Source organism: Suncus etruscus, chromosome 5 (assembly GCF_024139225.1).
Source record: "Suncus etruscus isolate mSunEtr1 chromosome 5, mSunEtr1.pri.cur, whole genome shotgun sequence".
NCBI lineage: Eukaryota > Metazoa > Chordata > Mammalia > Eulipotyphla > Soricidae > Suncus > Suncus etruscus.
This window is the reverse complement of record NC_064852.1, coordinates 69,225,143-69,249,719: the sequence shown is the minus strand read 5'-3', so window position 1 is coordinate 69,249,719 and position 24,577 is coordinate 69,225,143.

Genomic DNA, 24,577 nt, shown 5'->3' with positions numbered 1-24,577 from the left:
ATTTTTAATGGGCCATATGAAAAAGCTTCATTAACTATGGAGGTAGGGATAGTTTTTTATCAAGTGCCATGGAAGTACTATGTTTCTGATTCAATACTTTTCATAAAATATTGTCACTTCTTTTTTTTCCAGAACTTTTGTCATTTCAAAGAACAAATTGTAGTATCTCTAGCCACCCACTGTTATTTGAGATTTGCTTACTTCTGTAGAACAAATAGTAAAATTGTATATATAAGATATAATTTGTCAAATTTTTTACAAATGTACTTAATTGGAGCAATTTGATATATGTTATTCTTAGGCATATATTCAAATGTCCATGATTCTATTTTTATGTTATTAATTTTATAAATTGTACTTCTCTGTTTAAGAGTTGAGAGGTTAAATAGTAATGAAAAAAATTACTTGCAGACATCATCCTGTGTTTCCAGGTTACTATTTTTCCCAGGTTACTATTAATAATATTTTGATAATCATATTTATCAAATAATTTTTATTATTTTACTTACTCTATTAGACCAAATTAGACTATATTTATGATTTTTGCCTTTGGTTCCAACATTGACAAGTTGAAGTTTCAGCAAATTGCATTCTGCTTATGCCCAAATTAAAAGGCATCTGGAGAAGTCTCTGAGAAAATTAACGATAGAAACAATTTGTGTTATTCCAGTTATTCCAACTACTCACTCCTCAACCTGTTCATTGTCTTTTCTCCAGAGAGTAAATTCTTGGCTATTTTTACTGAGATCTCTGCTTTGGTTCTCTGGATTTTCTGTCAGCCTGATCCTCTATGCAAATTTGCTCAGTGCAACTGAAATTCCTATTTTCTCAAATTCAAATTTTAATGGAGACTTATCTTTGTACATTCAATCCATTGAGATTTATTATATGTGCATTTTATAGTCCATACCCCTTTTATAAAAAAAATCTTTAAAAATAAAATGGAAAGTATGAGAAAATATTGATCCAAATGTGAATCAATAGACATTAATTGCGTAAACATTTATTTTTACATTCTCTTTTGACCAACAGTTCGTGTGTTGTTTACTTTCACTCTACCAATACATATGTAAACTGAAATCACAGAGGTAAATCTAATTGTCTAACATTAAATAAAATGTCAGTGGATGCTAAATAAAAACTTTGTGATGTACAAATTTCAGGTCAAAATGTATCTGTGATCTTCTTTTGTGATTAAATAGAACTTTCATTGCTACCCTCGAAGTTCCTAAGTAAATTTGATTCTCTCTCGTTGAACTGTGTTCAAGTAACTCACAACTTTTTTCTTCATGTTGGCTTTTTAAAATCTCACTGCATGACCTCCATGGCAAAGTGACAGGGTGAAGACAGGAAGTTACACTGGTTATACTAAGTGCAATAGAGCCTGACATGCTGGCTCCTCTTTGACATCTTCCCCTGCATAGATTAACCCAGGGGATTTTCAAATCAGACATCACATATAATCTTACTTGGACACATTTGTAATAATGATTACAGCTAATAGCATTCCCTGGACATTTGAATAAGTTTCTGGAAGTTGCTTCATTTCTGATATTGGAGTTTTGCTTTCTTACAAATACTGTCCTTGAGAACATTGCTCTTCTGTCCTTGGAGCACTTCAACCCTGCAAGCTTTGAATTAGACCTTAACAAATATGATTGGTATAAGTTTTCCTATTTAGTTTCTAGCTCTGTATGATAGGAGACTGAAAATAAATATGACCATGTGAAAAGGAATTTGCACAAAAATGCCTTCATACATATAAAACACTTTTAGAAGTGGTTGCTAAACTTCATAATTGTTCTTTTAGAAAAATGGCCATCACACAATACTTAGTTATGGATTTTTTTGAAGTCAATTGAAGGGGCTGGAGCAATGGAGCAGTGGGAGGGCATTTGCCTTGCACGCGGTGACTCAGGATGTGTTTTTATTCCTCCAGTGTCCCATATTGTCCCCTGAAGTCAGGAGCCAAGTCATGTCAAACAAGGTATATTCATTCCCCTTAGAAAAATAAGAATATGTCTCTTAGGCCAAGGGAATTCCCTTTCTAATTTCCCCAATATTCACTGTACCTATGCAAAAAAAAAAAAAAAAAAAGAAGCACAAATTAACTTTTTTAAATTTTTGTTATTATTGTTGTTTGCTGCTTGTTTTATTTCCCCCCGTGAGTTTTCTTTTTCTTGTGCTTTGCTTTGTTTTTATTTCAGGACCATGATTATTGTGTGGTTGGTGTCTTTATTACTGTGGTGCTTTTCAAGTTTTTGTTTGATTTTTTTTTTAATTTTTTTAGTATTGTTATGTTTTTCTTCCTTTTCCCCTTTCTTCTCTTAAATTGATACTTATAGCCTCTGGACTCCTACCATTTTTTGCTTGTTTTATTCTTGTTCATTTCTATTTTATTTTATTTCCTTCAAACAGAACCCCCCCCAAAAAAAAAAACAGTGCTGGACCTGTACTCAATAAAAATAGCATATTCAGCCAGACAGCCTGCTCTCCATAGAGGTAGAAGCCTTCCAAAACACAGGTTTCACCCTTAGATTTTTTGAATTATTTCATGTGTAATCGTGATTCAGATTTGTTTTCTTGGGGTTGGAGATGCAGTGCATGAGGTGATTTTACAGGGGACATTGGTGGTAGGTAAGTTGCACTGATGAAGGAAATGTGCCTTTTATGGCTGAAACCCTATTACAAGCATGTTTGTGACCAATAAATAAATGAATAGAATCAGTGTTATTTTAGATGTGGGTAGAATGGGAGTATCTTTCACTGCTCTTAGAAATGTTGACTTATTCAAACCTTCTGAAATATAATATGAGCATTCCTAAAAAAAAATCTAGGAATTGGGTTTCCATTTGACTTAGCAGCCCTATATATTAGAACATATAGGACCCAAAAAACAAAATGCAGAAAAGACTATTTCATTGTATTTTCTTTGCAGCACTTTCACACCTACCAAAATCTGTAAAGAACCAAAATTCAAAACTGAGTTACCTGGATAAATAAGCAAAAGTACAAAAAAGATTTATTTTGTGTGCGTATGTGTGTGTATGCCTTTTGTAGAAGCACACTGGTAAGTGGGATGCAAATTGGAGGGAGGACTTTGTGGAAGGTAGTGGACATAGGTACAATGATCACTATAGAAATATTGTTTGCCTGAGACTAAACCATGAATATATTTTTAATTTCACAGTGAATAAATAAAAAAATTGATAAAGAAAGCTTGAAATGCTAAAAAAAAAATCACCTAACCTGTTTGATTTGAATTACAATTGCCTATCTGTAATGCCAGTAGTCACTCCACTATATTCTCAAAGGGAAGTCACTTTACAAGCAGCCTTTAATGTCTGCACAGCATGTCCTTTATTGTCTTCAAAAGATAATGATCTCTACACATACTGATTATTCACAATGGTAGAATTTCTTCAATAATAAGAGGTGATTACTTTCATACTTAATTATTTTCTAGAAGATGCTCTTAAGAAGGTAGCTCAGAACACTTGGACTTACACACTTCTGTAATATAAAAATAAAAATGAAACTTAATTGTTCATCAGTTCATGAAGTATTCCAAGTAGAATAATTTACTAATATCTAATTTCTTTATACTGAGTTGCTAGCATCTCTGGCTCTTCTAGGAGTTCTAACTACTGCTCTGGGATAAGAGGATAGTATATTTGTCCTAATTTTCCAAACTTATTTAAATATTAGTCATTGTGCTAAACTCTACACATCCCCTAATACTGAGAAGAAAACAACATGTTGGACTTCTGCAAAAGGATCACGTTTATAGACTTAAGCTCTTTCCTATCTAGAAAAAAAAAATCATAGAAATGAATCCATCACCATACCACTCATAGATTCATTTTCTTATTTGGCATTCTACTTTGACTTAAAAATTCCACAAATATGTACTTTTCTGTGTCAGATACTGTGCTATATGTTGGAAAGTCAAATAAAACCTATTGAAAGTCATTGAAAATACTCAAATTAAGGGGCCGGGCGGTGGCGCTAGAGGTTAGGTGCTTGCCTTGCCTGCGCTAGCCTAGGACGGACCGCGGTTCGATCCCCCGGCGTCCCATATGGTCCCCAAAGCCAGGAGTGACTTCTGAGCACATAGCCAGGAGTAACCCCTGAGCGTCATCGGGTGTGGCCCAAAAACCAAAAAAAAAAAAAAAAAAAGAAAATACTCAAATTAGAAGAGATGCATAAAACTGTATATGAGTGTTTCACAGAACTCTACTTCGAGGAACAAATTTTCTTCACAAAGTCCAGTCCAAGACCTGTAAACAAGAACAAGTTTAATATTTCATTAAGAAGAGCTATCATAAAAACGTTAAGACACAACATCTTTTATTTATAAGGATCTTATGATATGAACACATGATTCACATAATGTTACCTGACCATTTTTACCACATTGGCAATTCTAATCTTCAGATGTACTTGCATCAAGTAAGGAGATTAACTTTGTTGCAAATCATGAACTTGAATTCAAATCTATATTATTTATAAATCACAAACACAAACTAATGATTACTTTGGAATGTGAGTTCTATCTGAGAAACATATAGTCACTAGTTAGGTCACAATAGTATTGTGAGCTTGCCTTGCAAGTTGCTGATCCTAGTTTGATTTCTGCACTACATATTGTTCATTGAGTCTGTCAGGAGTAATCCCTGGGAAGAGTCAGGAGTAAACTCTGAATACTGTCAAGTGTGGTCACAAAACAACAAACAAAGCATTTTGTGACTTGTGAATTTAAGACACACCCAAGAATCCCTGAGGCTATAATAAAAAAAATCAAGGAAATTTGGTTTGAAATAAATCTAAATTCAAGGGACTCATGTAAAATGATGAGGGAGAGCAGATCTTAGAGAGTTAATTGTGTAACTTTATATTCCATTTAAGGATAGAGTAGTAAGAAAGACAAAATGCCATAGGAAGTATATAAAAATGGATTACAATAACTTCAATAAATATTTTTTCAGTTGTATAGCAACTGAACTATTCTCCAAGCAACATATAAGAATCAAATGATATCTCAGTGGAATGTTTATTTTTATTTAAAAATAATGATGAAATAAGCATGCTTTGTACATATCGCCTTTGTGCACTTATAGAATGTCTCCTAGGAATAAAATTGATAGATTTAGTTTTGATTATTTTTCAGTTTTAACTTATTATATTTTGAAAAAATTATGTCCACAATTACAGGAAAATATTTTAAACTTCACAGTGGCGTATATTAGGTACCATTCTTCCACAAAACATAACTTAGTGAATCTTAAATTTGTTACTAAGAAAATTCTTAAATGTTATCTCATTATGATTTCCATTTATTTTACTAATCATGGATGATGCAGTATATTTTGTTTACTTTCAACAATTCTTCCCCTTGTAAATAAGTCATTGATAGTATTTATTCCAATTTTACTTATTTTAGTAAGTTTTTATATATTAAATTATTTTATTTATATGATTATTTTAATTATACAGATATTTTATAAGCCATTTATTTTGTTAATAAAAAGCATGACTGCTGTGATATTTTTCATAAAAAATAATCTCAACTTAATAAACTTAAGTTATTAAGTCCTTTTCTTTCAGCCTGTGTGATTTTCCAGCTTTGTTTAAATACTAGCACCACCCACAATGTAGATATTTCACTTTTTCTATTTTTAAATATAGTTACTATTTCATGTGTAAGCATTTAATCTATCTAGTATTATATGATAATAATATATACTGGTAATATATGCTAATACTAGGAATAAATTTTAATCTATATTCTTACATAGCTAAATATATTTTATATATTTCCAAATACCTTTGAATAATTATTTCTTTCTACAACATTTTTTAGGGGGGTCCACACTCTGCAGTGCTCAGGGGTTATTCCTGAATCTGTGCTCAGAAATCACTCTGGCAGGCTAGGGAGACCATATGAGATGCTGGGGATCAAACCTAGGTCAGCCACATTCAAAACAAATGCCATAACCACTATGCTATTGATCTGGCCCCTCTACAACTATTTTATCAATACTATAATCTTATTAATATATTAAATTTCTAGATGTTAGTGTGTTCCTGAACTCTCTATTCAAATACTCAATTTAAAATTTTTTCCAATATTTATTATGTCTTTATAATTTATAATTTTTAAATAGATCTAATTTGTCAATGAACTAAACTTTAAATCATTTAATCTTTTCCTTTTCTGGAATTATTTGATCCTTAGGACAACCATGTGAATTTTATTAGCACAATATAAATTTATGTGCTTAAATTTTGTTGACATTTAGATTAGAACTATTAAATTTCTAATGGAGTTAAATTAAAATTTTAAATTAAAAAGTTTAGAAATTAAAAATCACAAAGGCATTTAAGATTATAATATATATGTTAATATATTAGTTATTACATAATATATTTGTATAAAAGATTTTTTATGATTTTCAAAACTTGATTATTCTTTCATAAGTTATGATGTCAGAGTACAGTAGAGAAGTGAACATAAAATTTAGGGTCTCTTTTTTAGGTCTAAAACTCATATACTTTTAGTTCTAAATCACATGAATTGATTCATTAAATATAAATTTAAAATTTTTCAGGTAAAACTAAAGTTTTGATTACCTAAATGCATTCATTTGTAAAATGAGATTTTTAGTATTAAAATATTAGTTGTGTTTAAAATACATTTTTTTAATTTTGGTTTTGGGGCCACACCTGGTGATGCTCAGGGGTTACTCTTGGCTATGGGCTCAGAAATCGCTCCTGGCTTGGGGGACTATATGGGAAGCCTGGTGATCGAACCAAGGTCCATCCTAAATCATCACATGCAACAAGGCAGACCCCCTACCATTTGTGCCACCGCTTTGGCCCCTAAAAACACAAAATTTAAAAATTATTATAAAAAGATATATCTAATGACTTTATTATACTTTTCTCTGGTAGTTTTGTTTTTTTCATTGACATTGGCACATGTTTGTTTTATTATGCTTTCCTTTTTTTTTTGTTGGTATGCTTTGTATGCGTCTGTTTGTATGAGTGTGTTGTGTTTGTATCATAAGCAAAGGTACTTACTTTTTTTCCTAACTCTGCATTTAGGGATCACTCCTAAGGTGTGATCAATTCTAGGGTTAGTAGTGTTACAGATTGAGCCTGCATCCACTCTATGCAAGCAAACACCCTACCTGCTATTCTATAACTCTAGCCTCTGTGCTTCCTTTTTTCCCTAATAATAAAAGCCTATATTTAAATTATTAAAAAACATTATAACTACCAAGGTTGTGTATATATATATATATATATATATATATATTATTAAAAGTCAACATGTCATCTACATTATTGAGCTCACCACTAGAGACCTGTTCTATCCTTTACCAGATTTTTAGCCAATTTTAACTTAAAGGTTTTTCTAGTTTAGTAGTACATAGCTTTTTACACTTTTTTTAATCAAGAAGTTTTTTGTTTCTTAAGTTGTCTTAAAAAATTCTTACTTATTTCTTTGATAAATTTATTTATGCTTATACTCTTCTAATGTCGGGTTCATATTTAATTTTTATTATATTTTAATTTAATTTAAATAGTTTTGAACAAAAAATTGTGTTTCTTATTTCCAAATTAGAAGTTGATAGAAAAATAGATCACAATTTTTCCACATCAGGGTCCAGGTGGCAGGAATCAAGGGAGGAGTGGAAAGAGTATGAAGGCTGCCTAATGAAAGAATTATGAGTCACTCAAGCAGTAAGCCCACTTCTCTCCTTACTTTTCTGAATTTTCTGTATATTTATTTTTCATTGATTTATTATTGATGATTTATATTTGTTTATTTTTATTTGAGAGGTGTGGCCACACTAGTCACAGCTCAAGGGTATACTACTTACTCCATGCTCAGGAATAATTATTGGAAAGCTTGCAGATCTATATGTGGAGTTAGGGATTGAACCTAGGAACACAGAGTACAAGGCAAGTACCCTGCCCACTCTAAAATCACTCTGGCCCCTATTTATTTTTATGGATATATTTATCTCAATATTCCTTAACCAGGATGTTTCAGTTTTGAAAAAATATTACTTATTGGACTATAACTATATTAAATATCTTTATTATATTATATCTTCTAAATATATTAAAATTAAAATCAAATATTTCTACTACATATTTAAAGAGAAATAGGAATGTATCTATAGCTATGTCTTTATAATTCTCTGCAACATTGAGAAAATAATAAAATTTCTTTTAGGGCCGGTGTTTTCTTTATAAATAATCTTTTTTCTCCTATTTGCATTATGAAACTGGTGTTTCCTTAGATTTAACATCTCCTAAGTTCTCCACATACACAAATTTCTTGTCCACTAATATATTAACTTACTTTTATTACATATTTTGGTTAAAAGTCTAGCAAATATTGATTTCAATTTCATTGATTTCTGCTCTAAGCTTTGTTATTTCCTTTTGCCTACCTATTTTTGGCTCCCTTTGTCAATCATTTTCTAATAAAAGCTGTGTCATTAAGCATTTTATATAGGCCCCGTCTTCTTTTATGTTGTGTGCTTGCAAAGCAACACATTTTCCTCTTAGTACTACTTTTTCTGTGTCCCATAAATTCTGGTAATTTGTGTCTTCATTGCCATTTGTTTCCAAGAATTGATTTTTTTCTCTGAGTTCATCTCTGACTCATTCAGCTCATTAGTGAGCTGTTTAATTTCCACATGTTAAAGTTCTTCTTCTGTGTCCCTTTGTAGTTCACTTCTAATTTCATTGCCTTGTGATCTGAAATATAGTCTGTACATTTTCTATCTTCTTAAATTATGGAGATATGTTTTATGGGCCCGAATGTGGTCTATCCTGGAGAATGACCCATGGGCATTGGAAAAGAATGTGTATCCAGTTTTCTGGGGGAGGAGTACCCTATATATACCTACTACTACTACTACTTTCTTTCATTTCTCTTTCAGAGCTAGAATATTCTTGTTCGGTTTCAGCCTGGTTGACCTATCAAGGGGTGACAGGACAGTGTTGAGGTCTCCCACTATTATTGCATTGCTACTGTTACCTTCTTTCAGATTTGTCAACAATTATGTTAAATATTTTGCTGGTCCCTCATTGGGTGCATATATGTTTAAGAGTGTGTTTTCTTCCTATGTACATATCCTTTGATTAGTACAAACAATCCAAAAAACTAACAATGGAAAAAGTTGGTTCATTGAAAAAATAAGAAAGATTGATAAACCACTAGCAAACTCACAAACAAATGGAGAGGAACTATTAGAACCATATTAGGAATGAAAGTGGGGTGATACTACAGACACTGCAGAGATTAAAAAAGTAACCAAAGACTTCTTACAGAAGCACTATACCAGGAAACATTAGAATGCAGAAGAAATGGATAAAGAAAAATGAGAAAGGATAAGAATCAGAATATATGTTCAAGAGAACATGACCTCCTTCAGAGTAAAATAAAAAATAATCATAAAAATAGAAAAAAAGAAAGAAAGATATATATATTTAGGGTAGACCATAAACCTGGAAGAGCAGGTCAGTGACAATGTGGTTTTTATTATTAGAGACAAATAACAGTATAAGATAACTGCTCAGTAACCAACCCAACAAAAGTAAAAATAAGTAACAGTGATTACAATAATTTTTGTTTGTTTGGGACTACAATCAGTGATGCTCAGTGACTGTTCCTGTGCCTATATTTGTTTGTTTTTTTTTGTTTTGGTGATGCTTAGGGGTTACTCCTGGCTATGCACAGAGAAATTGCTCCTGCTGGGGACCATATGGGTCGCCTGGGGATCGAACTTCCATCCATCATAGTTCAGTGCATGCAAGGCAAATGCCCTACGGCTTGCATCACCACTCTAGTCCCTGTTCCTGGGTCAAGAAATACAGCTGGCAGTTTTCTGGGACCTTATGGGATGCCAAGATTGAAACTGGATTGGCATATGTAAAGCAAATGCCCTACCGTCTGTACTATCTCTCTAGACAATTGGTAGTCCTATAAATTTAGAAGTAGGTATGGAGCAATAACACAGCTAGAGGGTACTTCTCTTCCTTGTCACCAACCAGAGTTTGATCCTAGGTATCCCAGATACCCAGGTCCTCTTAATCAATAGTGATTTCTAAGCTCAGAGATAGGAGTAAGTCCTGAACATTGTAAAATGTGGCTATAGAAGAAAATATAAAAGTACAATAAATTAAGGAGCTTCTGCACTTCAGAAAACATATGAATGAAGTGAAAGATGCCCTACAGCTTGGGAGAAAATATTCAGTCACCATACATCTTGCAAAAGGCTAATATTCCATAAAGGCAGTTGGAAAACTACTCTTCTTCATTTACCATTATATAATTCAAGTCAAAGGACAAAAATGTAATACTTCACACTAGTAAAAATGGAGCATTTCAAATAAAATAAAAGCAATTGGTGCTGGAAAAAATGAAGGGGAAAAGAAACCCTTACTGTTGGTTATTTATAAACTAAATAAATAGAATGTCATTTTCTTCAGTCCCTATGAAAAATTATAGTATTCATTGTAAAAAAAAAAGAAAGGAAAAATAAAAATGAGTATCCATTTAGCCAAGCTATTCTACTTCTCTTCTTTTCTTTTTTTTTCTGTTTTGTTTTTTGGGTCACACCCAGCATCACTCAGGAGTTACTCCAGGCTCTACACTCAGAAATCGTTCCTGGCAGGCACAGGGGACCATATGGGATGCTGGGCTTCGAACCACCATCTTTCTGCATGCAGGGTAAACACCCTACCTCCATGTTATCTCTCCGGCCCCACAATTCTACTTCTTGACATCTATCCCCCAAAATGCTGAAAAAATGGTATTTCAAAAAGACATTTAATCTCCTATGTTCATTGCAGAATTATTAACTTTAGCCAAGATATGAAAATTGCTGAAGTATACAAAAATATGGATAGATAAATTATAACATATAATCACTATAATATTTTTCTTGAGTAGAAGAAAAAATAAAGTCACTAATTGACTATCAGAAAAGATGGAATATTGCAATTACTGCTACATGATGGATCTGAAGAACATCATTCTGCATTAAGTTACTCAGAAAGAGACAGCTACAGAATATTTTACATGGAATGTAAAAAAATGTAGTAAAGAGAAAAACAAATGCCCCCAATGCAAAAGAAACTGAAACTGGACATTAGAAGCAAACTTACTGTAGTAGTGAGGATGAGAGGTAATAAGACTGGAGGTGAGAGGATACTGGGACAATTGTGGAAGAAAGCTGCTGCTCTGACATTTTATGTATGAAACCCTGGCATTTTCAATATTGTAAATCACTGTACCTAAATTGATGTGAAAATGTTTCTATTAATATGATGTTTATTTTTAATATAAATATGAAATGCATGATTTAAAAATGAAATAATGCAATTTACAACAACTAGTGAGTATCATGAAGATGTTAAATCAAATTAATTTAACTTCAGGAACAAATACAATATTACCTTATCTTTCTGTAGAATATAAAGAAACAACAAACCAGTGTCAATAGATCCTGAGAGTTAGCCGACAGAACTGTTTCTAAAGGGGGTGTTAAAGAGAAGGAAGAAAGGATCTTGAGATACTGATGGAGGAACAATCACACTCTAATGTATTCATGGAATATTGTATGCCAGAAACTGTATTATTATATATTGTAAATCATGGTTTCTAAATTTAAAAAATTATATACTCAATTAAATGTTGTGTAGCACCTGTATTTTTTAAATTGTTGACTTCAAATCATGCTTGCATGTAGTAATACTTCCTCTTGAAATAGGAAAACAGAAACAGTAAGAAATGAGATAATATATGTAAATTACTTAGCATAAGAAAAAAAGACCAAGTATAATAGAAAAAGAGAAAAGAGCCAAGCACTATATTAGTATATTTTACTACAGGCCTTTGTAAAGAAATTTGTTAGGACAAATCATTATTTAACATGTAAGAATTCAAATAGAAAAGTTTTGGTTATAATAAATTGTTTATTAACCTAGAATTTTTTCGTAACAAGTTTTGTGTTATAAAATTTAACTGTAATTTATATTTTCTCACCTTAAGATATTCATTTATTATTGGGTCAGGATAAAGAATTTGAATAAAATCAACAAAACACAAAAAAATCAGTTAAAAATAAAAGTTTTCAACTATTCAACAGCTACTAAGAGACTCTGATAGAAGAAAACAAAATTTATATATTTTTTTCTAAAATAATACCTAGAAACTGGGGATATGTACTGGAGGTACAGTGTTTGATTTGTATCAATGAGAACAGATGACACCTTAACATAGCTCTAAACACAGGAATATGTGGTCCCAAACAAAATAAAATGACAAAAAGTTTCAGAATCAGGATTTTCCCATTTTCAATGAAAAAACATCATCTATCAATTTTCTTTGTTTTTGCTTTTGAGTTATATCCAGAGATGCTCCAGGGTTACAGAAACCACTCCTGAAAATACTCTGGTAATACAGGATGCTAGTTTTGGAACAAGAGTTGGCCACTTGCAAGGTGAATAGCCTACCTACCTCCTATCTATCACTCCCAGTTTTGACTCTCAATTTTAACTAAAAAAATGTGAAAGGTCTAATTAAAATATAGTATTAAGGAAGGTATATTTAAAATATTTCTGTTACTGTTGTCAATGTAGATACTATTTATGCCTTAAATTTGCTTATATAACCTTTCATTTCAGTGTCATTGATTCATTACATGAACTGCCTTCATTTAAATTTGTTTTGGTTTTTAGGCCACACCCTAAAACCAGGGGTTACTCCTGGCTCTGTACTCAGAAATTGCTACCTGGCAGGCTCCAGGGATCATATGGGATGCCAGGAATTGAATCCAGGTCTGTCCCAGGTCAGCTGCTATGCTATCTCTCTGGTCCTATGTTTAAATTCTTTTATTTTTATTATAATTTTTTCTGGCTATATTATCATTTAAATTAGTTGTTACATTTATTATAAGTTAATATTTCCAAAATTTTGGTGCATATATCATAAAAATAATTTCTCTATTTAATGCCTAGATTAATGACCTGAAAAATATAAATGCAAACAAAAAATTAGCAAGAATGCCTTTTATAAAATCATGGTATTTTCAACAAAATTGAGTAATCTATTTTGACTTCCATTTGAGAACACTAAACCTATACACCTCTGAGGAGTAGTCATAGATATTTTATAGTACATAACATGTTACAAGTATTTCATTTTCTTTCTCCAACCAGCCAAACTCAACACAACACTTCAAATCAAACTCCAGCCTGGGACATCCATAAACAGATCTGTGTCACATTTAGCATTAATAGGTGCTATGATAACATTATTTCATAAAACAGACACAGATTAGTGTTGGAATTTTATTTTTGGCAGATGAATTTTTATACATAAGTATTAAAATGGTGGCTTATTAAAAAGTTTTAATTAGGGCTCTGTAATTTGTCTAATCATCCTGGAGAGCAGACTCTAGAGACTTGTCTGTAAATTGAAGAAAATTCCTGACTTTGATATCAGTGCTATGATTGTCTCCCTACACAGTCAAGTTACTCTTGGTTTTATTCCATAGCTTACAAAATGGAATTTTTATTTGAAGTGTGAGTTTTCTCTTTTTTGATAACAGATAAGAATAATGAGCATTATAAATGTATATCTATAAACAAATATTGAATGTGGCAATAAAAATAACAGTGCTAAATACTTTATAAAAGTGAATCTAAGAGCCAAATTTATAGTAAAATGGGTAATGCACTTGCCATGCCTGTAGTCAGCTATCCCATTAAACATATGGTACCTAAAGCCCCACCAGGAGTGATCCATAACACAGAGCTAGGATTAAGCTATCTTAATGAACACTGTCATGTGTGGTTCCTACAAAACCTCCAAAAAGTGAACATAAAAGTCAAGCATATGTATACCATGAATATATACTACACTTTATATCTAGTTCCTAAAATATATATAATTAGTCTCAGAACAATATAGAACATAGCAACTTAAGTTGAAATTATTTTCAGCCCATTTTCAGGGCCCAAATTCTTCCAAAAATTTTTATAAAAAGAAACATGCATATTATCATGTAGTGATCATGTTTGGTGCATTGTTCCATTTATTGTCTTATTAGCACATTATTTGAAATAATTTCATAATATCAATTACCTATACAACAGAAAACACATATCTAGTTTTGATTACGATGCAAAATAATTTTATGGTAGTGTATAATATTGGATATTGAGTTCTTTTTCATAAATTTGGACTTGGTAACAGTTTAAACTCTCCCAATTAGCACAACTCTGTCATACTAATTTAATGAGTGCAGAAAGGTTAAGACTGAAGGCAGTTTATTTTATAAAGGAAATGTCTTCATTAAAATACTGTATAAGATAACATCATGAACTACAATATATTCAGTGGTGTGCATTATGGAGTTTTAAACAAATACATCTTGCCAAATATAATTTATTTCTGTTATATACACTTAGTTTAGCAGATATTACTAGAATATATGCTTTTATCAGAATCTTAATAACTACTCTACAGAAAAGAAGAACATAACATAATTCATAGTATTATACAAGAGTTAGATGAAACAATAATAAATAGTTAATTTTCAGAAGACCTTATTTTAATCTTGCAGGCGTAAGATTAAACAACAAATGCTAGAACATTTCAAAGTCACTTAATTTAGGTAGAGATTACAAAAAGTTCCTCTTATAAGGATAAGGTTTCTCAAACTAAATATGTTTATTCCTTTACAAAGTTGTAAATTTTCTAAAAAATTAAAAATGATCACTAAGGGACCAGAGAGATAATAAAACAAGTAGGGTGCTTGCCTTACATGTGGCCAACCCAACTTACATTCCAAACACCCAGTATCATCTATCAAGTTCCAACAGAAGTGGTCTTTGAACATAGAGACAAAAATTAGTCCCGAGCACTGGTAAATGAGTTGACCCAAAATAAAACCAAACAAACTAAATAATCATTTAATGCAAGCATAACTTATTTTATCTTGCAAAACTTCTTTGACATAGTTATATTGAGTCAATTAGGAATTGCATATTATACCAGAAATTTTCTAATGAGATGGTAATTGCACTATCTTATTCTAAGAAATAATTTGCCAGGGGAGAAGGAGTTGGGTCATGCCCGGTGACGCTCAGGGATTAACCCTGTCTATGTGCTCAGAAATCACTCTTGGCTCTGGGGACTATATGGGATACTGGGGGATATAACTGTGGTAGGTCCTAGTCTAGCAGGGACAAGGCAAACTTCTTACCATATGCGCCAATGCTCCCATCCCTAATGACATCATTTTTATTTTGACCTCTTTATTTTTCATACCCACTTCTGTTTTGTACTACTTATCCGTAAGCATATGCATACTATTTATTTGTAAATATTATTCTATTACAAATAAATAGCACAATTTATTAATATTCATTACTATTTATTTGTAGACAATAGTATTACAGATAAATAGTACAGTGGGTAAGAAACTTGTCTTGCATACTACTGATGCAGGTTTGAGTGCCCAGCTTTCCCTATGCTCCCCAAACACCATTAGGGATTGATTCCTAAGTTCAGAGTCAGAAGCAACTACTGAACCACTGGAATTTGTTTTCTAGTATATATCCTCTTACTGCTTTGGGAAATTTTTCTATTCATTTTGGGATTCATGCTTATTAAACTTTATACCTATTTCTCACATATGTATATTTAACTGCTACTCCCAAAAAGAAACTTAAGTAATTGAATCAGAAAAAATAATAAAGTCTTCACTTGAACCTGAAAAGTATTTTTCTGTCTAATAAATTTCCTTGAGTACATGATTATAAAATGAAGCTAATTCTATACTCTAGTGGTAAATTTAAAATTAATGGGAAGTAAAATTTAAACAGTAGTTATAGTACTATTTGAAGAAAACCTTATATATTCCCTTTTAATTAAATTAGTTAAAATGTGTAAGGGATCTTTATTTTGATGAATATATATTTTATGGCTATTTATGAGAGAGCCTTCAAGAATGGCTGGCTTTAAGTATCTGGATGGACTTATAATAATTTCATAAAAGAGCTTAGAAGGGCAACTTACTTTCACAATTAATCCACAATTTTATACTTTTATCCCGGATGCATGTTGAAACCTGTAAAAAGATATAGACTCTAAGGATCAACATAGCTATTTCAGGGCAGATAAAAAGGCTGAAGTGCATTAGAAGTCCTGAAGTGCCTTAACAATGAAATTTGGGAGCTAATAGATTCATTCACTCATTGCTTTTTCATTCTTGTTTCTATCAGCTAGTCACTACTCCTATTTGTGAACTTCTTTTTTAGTATTTATTTCATAGTATTGTGAATTCATCGGATGATTTTTTTTAAACCTGACCAAGCAGATCCATAAAACATAGCCTCTTGATGTCAGTATAAGGTAATAAATATAATTAAAAGTATAATTACATTGTATTTTTAATATAGTTAGCAATTTTTTGCTAAATAGCAAAGACAATGATAAATTGACTAAACTATTTCTCTTGCAATTACTCTCAGAGGATAGTGATACTGCATAGCAGGTAAGGCATATACCTTGCATGCAACAGACCTGGATATAATCCCCAACACCACATATATTTCCTGAATACTGCTAGAAATAGTACAGATAGCTGATATTAGAACCAGGATTATGTTCAGAAAACATCATATTTGAATCCTCTTCCCCCCCAAAAAAGTTTGATATCTTTTTCCCTGAAGAGTACTTATGGGTTTCACAATTTTTCTAGCTATCTTCTTTCACTCTGCACCATATAATGTTTTAATACATATCATCAATTATCTATTTTAAAGGATGCCATATTTGTGTAATTAAAAATTCAGTGCATTTGAAAGGTTGATAATATGACACTAAATAGATTGGGGTTATTAGTTTTACTTGAAATTTTTTTTTATTTTATTTGGGGGCCATTCAGGGGTTACTCCTGACTTTGCACTCAGATCAGTCCTGCCTCAGAAGACCAAATTAAATGTTAAGGATTGAACCCAGGTTGACCACAGTAAAGGCAAACCCCCCAATATGTTGATCTATCACTCTGCCCTCACCTGGCCCTTTTTAATAATATATTTTTTTTGACTCAGAAACTTAAAAATTAATGAGTTTATTGCTAATTTTGTACAGATGCAACAGAAAATTCAAGAACATGGAAGTACAGTTTACTTCACTCATACAGAAAATAGCCAAAATTCAGCCTACTAGTTGAGTATAACTAAAATCTTAGAAAACATTTTTGTTTAAAACTTTGGAAATTCATATTCTGATTGACAAATATATAAAACTGTTTATTTTAGGGTCCGAAGAAATGGCGCAGAAATAGGGCTGACCCAGGACAGACCGCGGTTCAATCCTCCACCTTCTCATTTGGTCCTCTAAGCCAGGAGCGATTTCTGAGTGCATAACCAGGAGTAACCCCTGAGCATCACGGTGTGTCCCAAAATAAATAAAAAGAAAATAACCTGTTTATTTTATAATATAATGATATTTGAAATATTAAAATGGTATTTGAAATATCTTATTTTTCAAAATAAACATTGTGTTCTAAAGTATTTATAAATAATTTATCATTTTAAAGCAGTTTTTGTAACAGTTTTAGGTCTTTAATGGGAAATAGAAACCACTTTAACAACAATAGCACATTTGAATCAAAGTCCTTATTCGTAAAAAGCCTTATGATTAGTGTGTAGTGTATATAATTATAAGGTGAATTGCTAAATCAAAACACATCCCAATCACCCTTTTAATGGGTAATGCATTTCCTAAGAAGGCAAATTTTCTGCTAACAATATTGAACCAAAAGCATCAAAATTCAAAGACAGGTCTATAAAATGTGAAATTTCATCAGCGAAGTGCACTGTGCACTGCAATGTGTAGATTAATGGGCATCCTGTCAAGTATTTTAATGTATGCCTTAATCGTTGAAACACATGTGATGATTAGTAAAGTATTTGGCCTGAGCAGTAAGAGATATAAAATAAATTAAAGTCATGACATCTTCTGAATTAATAAAGCATTTGGTTAGACTGTATTGATAAATCACAAACACATATTCAAAACCCATAGCAGAATAAATTTCCCCCAGGCATGCTAAGAACTTCAATGGACTCTTTCTTTCAATAACATTTTCCTAAAAGAGAATCTTTGTGAAAGTAACAACATTAGTATCACTAAGAACTTAAAAATAAGAAATCTCAGTGGTCTAAACTTTGAATATAAACCAATATGTATAATAGACATGTATGTATAATATGTATATGTATAATAGACATCATTCATAATTCTTTGGATATCTGAATCTTTGGAGAAGTGTAACAAAGATTCATTTGGTATTTCTCTAGATATTCCAATAGCTTCACCAAAAGGAAATAATATTAAGATTATTAATAGTTAGAAAATTTAGGAAAGAAAGACAAATTGACAGTGTAGACAAATAGTATGTGCTTCAATGCAAATTAATAATAAAATAAATATTCTTGATAATATTGATGAGAACATTTGGACAAAAAGAAAAAATATTTGCCAGGGACAATATTTTACAATGGTTATAGAAATAAACAAACTAAAATAAAAAGTCATTGATATCTGAATAAGTGTTATGAAATAGAAGCTAGAAAATGAGTTAAGATATGGAAAAAAAGTTTTCATAAGTTAAAAAGAGAGGGGCCGGAGAGATAGCATGAAGGTAAGGCATTTGCCTTTCATGCACAAGGTCATTGGTTCAAATCCTGGCATCCCATATGGTTCCCCTGCCAGGAGTGATTTCTGAGCATGGAGCCAGGAGTAACCCCTGAGCACTGCTGGGTGTGACCCAAAAACCAAAAAAAAAAAAGTTAAAAGATATATTTAAGTATTAATAAAGAGATTATTAAAGAGATATTTAAGTATTAATAGTGTGGCAATATGTGACACAGCAGAGGTTTAAAAATCACACTTTTTCTTAACAAATTTTCTGATTTTAATATTCATATTGAACCCATTAGAGTCCAAGAAAATATATAATTTGATAAAAATATGTGAGTAAAATGTTTTTTATCTTTTTTTCTTTATTTAAACATCTTGATTACAAATATAATTGTGATTAGGTTTCAGTCATGTAAAGAACACCCCCTTCACCTGTGCAACATTCCCAACACCAATGTTCCAAATCTCCCTCCATTCCACCCCAGCCCACCTGTACTCTAGACAGGTTTTCCAGTTCCCTCATTCATTAACATGGTCATGATAGTTCTCAGTGTAGTTATTTCTATAACTGCACTCACCACTCTTTATGGTGAGCTTCATGAAGTGAGCTGGAAGTTCCAGCCCTCCTCTCATTGTCTCTAAAAATTGTTGTAAAAATGACTTTTATCTTAAAACCCATAGATGAGTGAGACTATTCTGTGTTTCTCTCTCCCCCTCTGACTTATTTCCCTCAGCGTGATAGACTCCATGTACATCCATGTATAGGAAAATTTCATGACTTCATCTCTCCTCAAAGCTGCATAATATTCCATTGTGTATATGTACCAAAGTTTCTTTAGCTATTTGTCTGTTGAATGGCATCTTGGTTGTTTCCAGAGCTTGGCTATTGTGAATAGTGCTGCAATAAATATAGGTGTGAGGAAGGGGGTTTTGTATTGTATTCTTGTGTTCCTAGGGTATATCCCTAGGAGTGGAATAGCTGGGTCAAATGGGCGCTCAATTTCCAGTTTTTGGAGGAATCTCCATATTGCTTTCCAAGGAGGTTGGACTAGACAGCAATCCCACCAGCGGATGAGTTCCTTTCTCTCCACATCTCTTCCAGCACTGATTGTTCTTATTCTTTGTGATGTGTGCCTATCTCTGTGGTGTGAGATGGTATCTCATCGTTGTTTTGATTTGCATCTCCCTGATGATCAGTGATGAGGAGCATTTTGTATTTCTTTTTTTATCGAAGTATCTGTTCATTTCTTCCCATTTTTTGATGGGATTGGATGTTTTTTTTCTTGTAAAATTCTGTCAGTGCCCTGTATATTTTGGATATTAGACCCTTATCTGATGGGTTTTTGGTGAATAGTTTCTTCCACACGGTGGGTGTCTCTTGTATCCCGGGCACTATTTCTTTTGAGGTGCAGAAGCTTCTCAGCTTAATGTATTCCCATCTGTTTATCTCTGCTTCCACTTGTTTGGAAAGTACAGTTTCCTCCTTGAAGATGCCTTTAGACTCAATGTCACGGAGTGTTTTACCTACATGGTATCAGGTCTGATAGCAAGGTCTTTAATCCATTTGGATTTTACCTTCATACATGATGTTAACTGGGGTCTATGTTCGCTTTTTTGCAAGTACCTAACCAGTTCTGCCAGCACCACTTGTTGAAGAGGTTTTCCCTGCTCCACTTAGGATTTCTTGCTCCTTTGTCAAAGATTAGAGGATTGTATGTCTGTGGAACATTGTCTGAGAACTCAAGCCTATTCCACTGATCCGAGGGTTTGTCTTTATTCTAATACCATGCTGTTTTGATAGTTATTGCTTTGTAGTACAGTTTAAAGTTGGGGAAAGTAATGCCTCCATTTTTCTTTTCCCTAGGAGTGCTTTAGCTATCCGAGGGTGTTTATTGTTCCAGATGAGCTTCGTATGTGTTTGATCCATTTCTTTGAAGAATGTCAAGGGTATCTTTGGAGGGATCGCATTAAATCTGTACAATGCTTTGGGGAATATTGCCATTTAAATTATGTTAATCCTGCCAATCCATAAGCAGGGTATGTGTTTCCATTTCAGTGTTCCTCTCTTATTTCTTAAAGTAGGGCTTTATAGTTTTCTTTGTATAGGTCCTTCACGTCTCTGGTCAAGTTGACTCCAAGATATTTGAGTTTGTGTGGCACTAAGGTGAATGGGATTGCCTTCTTGACGTCCACCTCTTCCCTATCATTATTGGTGTATAAAAAGGCCATTGATTTCTGTGTGTTAATTTTGTAGCCTGCCACCTTGCTATATGAATTTATTGTTTCTAGAAGCTTTTTGGTAAAGTCTTTAGGGTTTTCTAAGTATAGTAACATGTCATCTGCAAACAGTGAGAACTTGGCTTCTTTCTTTCCTATCTGGATTCCCTTGATATCTTTTTCTTGCTTGATCACTATAGCAAGAACTTCCAGTACTATGTTGAAGAGGAGTAGTGAGAGTGGACAGTCTTGTCTTATACCAGAATTTAGAAAAAAGGCTTTTAGTTTTTCTTTATTGAGCATAATATTTACCATTGGCTTGTGGTAGATGGCTTCAACTAGATTGAGTTTTTTTTATTGTCAAGAATGGGTGTTGGACCTTATCAAATGATTTCTCTGCATCTATTAATATGATCATGTGATTTTTATTTTTCTTGATGTTGTGTATGATGTTTATAGATTTATGGATGTTAAACCATCCTTGCATTCTTGGGATGAAACCTACTTGGTCATAGTGTATGATCTTCTTGATAATGCATTGGATCCTATTTGCCAGGATTTTGTTGAAGATCTTTGCATCAGTATTCATCAGGGATATTTGTCTTTAATTTTCTTTTTTGGCAGCATTTCTGTCTGTTTTTGGTATCAAGGCGATATTGCCTTCATAAAAGCTGTTTGGGAGTGTTCCCGTTTTTTCGATTTCATGGAAGAGCCTGGATAGGATTGGTAGTAGCTCCTCTTGAAAGGTTTGAAAGAATTCATTTCTAAATTCATTTGAACCTGGGGTTTTCTTTTTGCGCAGATGTTTGATTACAGTTTCAATTTCCTCAATAGTGATAGGTTGTTTATATATGCTACATCCTCCTTACTTAACTGTGGAAGGTTATAAGTGTCCAAGAATTTATCTATTTCTTCTAAGTTCTCATGTTTAGTAGCATAAAGTTTCTCAAAGTAGTCTCTAATTACCCTTGGATCGAGTAAAAATGTTTTAATCAAAAGAATAGTAGGCAAAGAAAAATACGTTTGACGTGCTTATATTTTATATCTAAATATCTGTATCTCAAAACATGGCATAAGTGTATAATAATCAATTTCTATAGAAAATATAGATATTTAATCATAAGCAGCCTATTATTTAAAAATATGCTTCTACATAATTAAGCATATGTGCAGATTGTACACTAATCCATTCTGATAAAACTTAAACCAAACCAGATATCTCAAGCTATAAAATTAAAATAAATACATAAAATAAAAATAAAAATTATAATCACAATTTATAGATTATCTTCACAACAAGAATGACAGAATATATGATTTAATCAGAAAAATTATTTTAAAATATACTTAAATATTTCTAATATTTATTAGAAAATATTTTAGAGATCTTGTTAGTAATATACATTTATTAGAAAAAGTGTAAACCACAGATTTTAAAGAGAAATGAAGGAAATACACATTTTAAGAACAATTTATCTTTTGTTAAAGAAAATGTATAAACTATTATGTTGTTTGAAGGAACCAAACATAATTTTATATAGATAGATAACAAGATAAATAACAGTTGTATGTTTATGATGAAAAATGCAAACACTAGCCAAATTGAAAAGCATGATGAACTGCCATAAAAATAATGTAGCTCACTATTCAGTGAAACTAAGAGAAGGGAGGTTCATGAGGAAGATAAATCAACATTGAATTGTCGAAAATTGGAAAATTGGAAAAGAACATTATGGCATTGAAGTAAAACAATTACATTTTATATTAGAAATTACCAAAGGGCATGAAAAACAAACAGATATTTTGCAGTAGAAATGGAAACTGCAAAATATAAGAACACATAGATATTAGAAGAAAATATAAAAAGATACATTCTATCAGTACATTTTTTTAAATAAAATTAACATAAGGAATTCACAGCCAGAGCATTGCAAGCACACAGGGAAATCATCACTGTTAGGACAGGATAGTAAGAAGGGTAATGCAGGATAATGAGAGAATGTAAGCCTGAAGAGCAAAAAACATGTAGGAAAGGAGTTGAACTAAAAAGACAAACAGTGATTAACAGATCGTTGGAGATAAAGTATATACAAATTTAAGTGCTAAAGTAATTCAGGGGAATCCAGTCATTGTGAGAAACATAGTTTTTGATTTACTTTTATTATAATTTTAAGATTTTCAGCAAGATATCAATCAGGTTTCCATAAAAAAACTATTAGAGAAAAATTTTGTTGATTACCAGGTGTGAGAAATCAAACAGTATCTGATCTCGTACCACAATGGAATCTTCATTTTTTTTCTTTTTAGTTTTTGGGTCACACCCTGCTCAGGGTTACTCCTGGCTCTGTAATAAGAAATTGCTGCTGGTGGACACAGGGACCATATGGGATGCCGGGATTCAAACCACCGTTCATCTTGGATCAGCTATTTGAAAAGCAAACACTCTATTACTGTGATATCTCTCCGGCCCCAACAGTGAAATTAATTAAACATCTATGACAGAAAAAGAACTAGAAAATCCAATAATAAATAGAAATTAAACAGTAAAATTGAATAACATACATGTAAAATATGACAAAACAAAAAAATCTAAATTATTTTGAAGTTCAAGAGGAGATTCACATGACTGGAGTGTATAAAACTTGATGTAAACACCCTGGGTTCTATCAATTAAACTACATTAATCCCAATGTATAACCAGGAGTAGTCAAAATAGTAATAAATTTTAAATTATATTAATTTATATCATATATAAATATACATAAAGGACGGTGATTTTGTTCAATGAATAGTTTAGTGGTATGTTTGCTTTGCATATGTGATTATGAAATAATATATGATATATATCTATCAAAAAATTATTTTTGTTTTTTAGGTCACACTCAGCAGCCCTCAGAGGTTACTCCTGGCTCCATGCTCAGAAATCGCCCCTGGCAGGCACAGGGACCATATGGGATGCCAGGATTTGAACCAATGACCTTCTGCATGAAAGGCAAGTGCCTTACTTCCATGCTATCTTTCTGGCTCCAATCTATCAAAAATTTTAAGTTTCTATTTGCCATTGAGAAATACTATGAATTATTTAAACTAGAATTATTTAACAGTATTTTGGTTTAACCTATAATGTTTTGAGATATTATTATTATATTTGCTTTCTTATTTATAATGAATTTTTTTGCCCAAACTGTGTTCTGAGTATGGCATAATCGACTATCCCCTATAAAAGTAGAACGTTGTGAGAAAAATATATTTTATAGAGAATTAAAAGCTGTCTGGAAAATTAATGCTAAAATTCCTAAATGCTAAAGGCATAACTAGGTTGAAGTAGAAGCAAGAGAAGCATTAAATACATACACATATATGTATATAGACATTATACATAAATACATACATATATAGATAATATATAAAATATCATCTATACTAATATATGAATGTCGTTTAAAAATTTGTGGAGAAAAGAATTTATTATTAAATTATGCATCAATAAGATATGATGACATTTAAATTTCAAACACATCAGAGTCCCAAAGAATGTTTACAAATGATTGATTAGACTAGATATAGATATATATAGATATATAGATGATTGATAGACATACATACAGACAG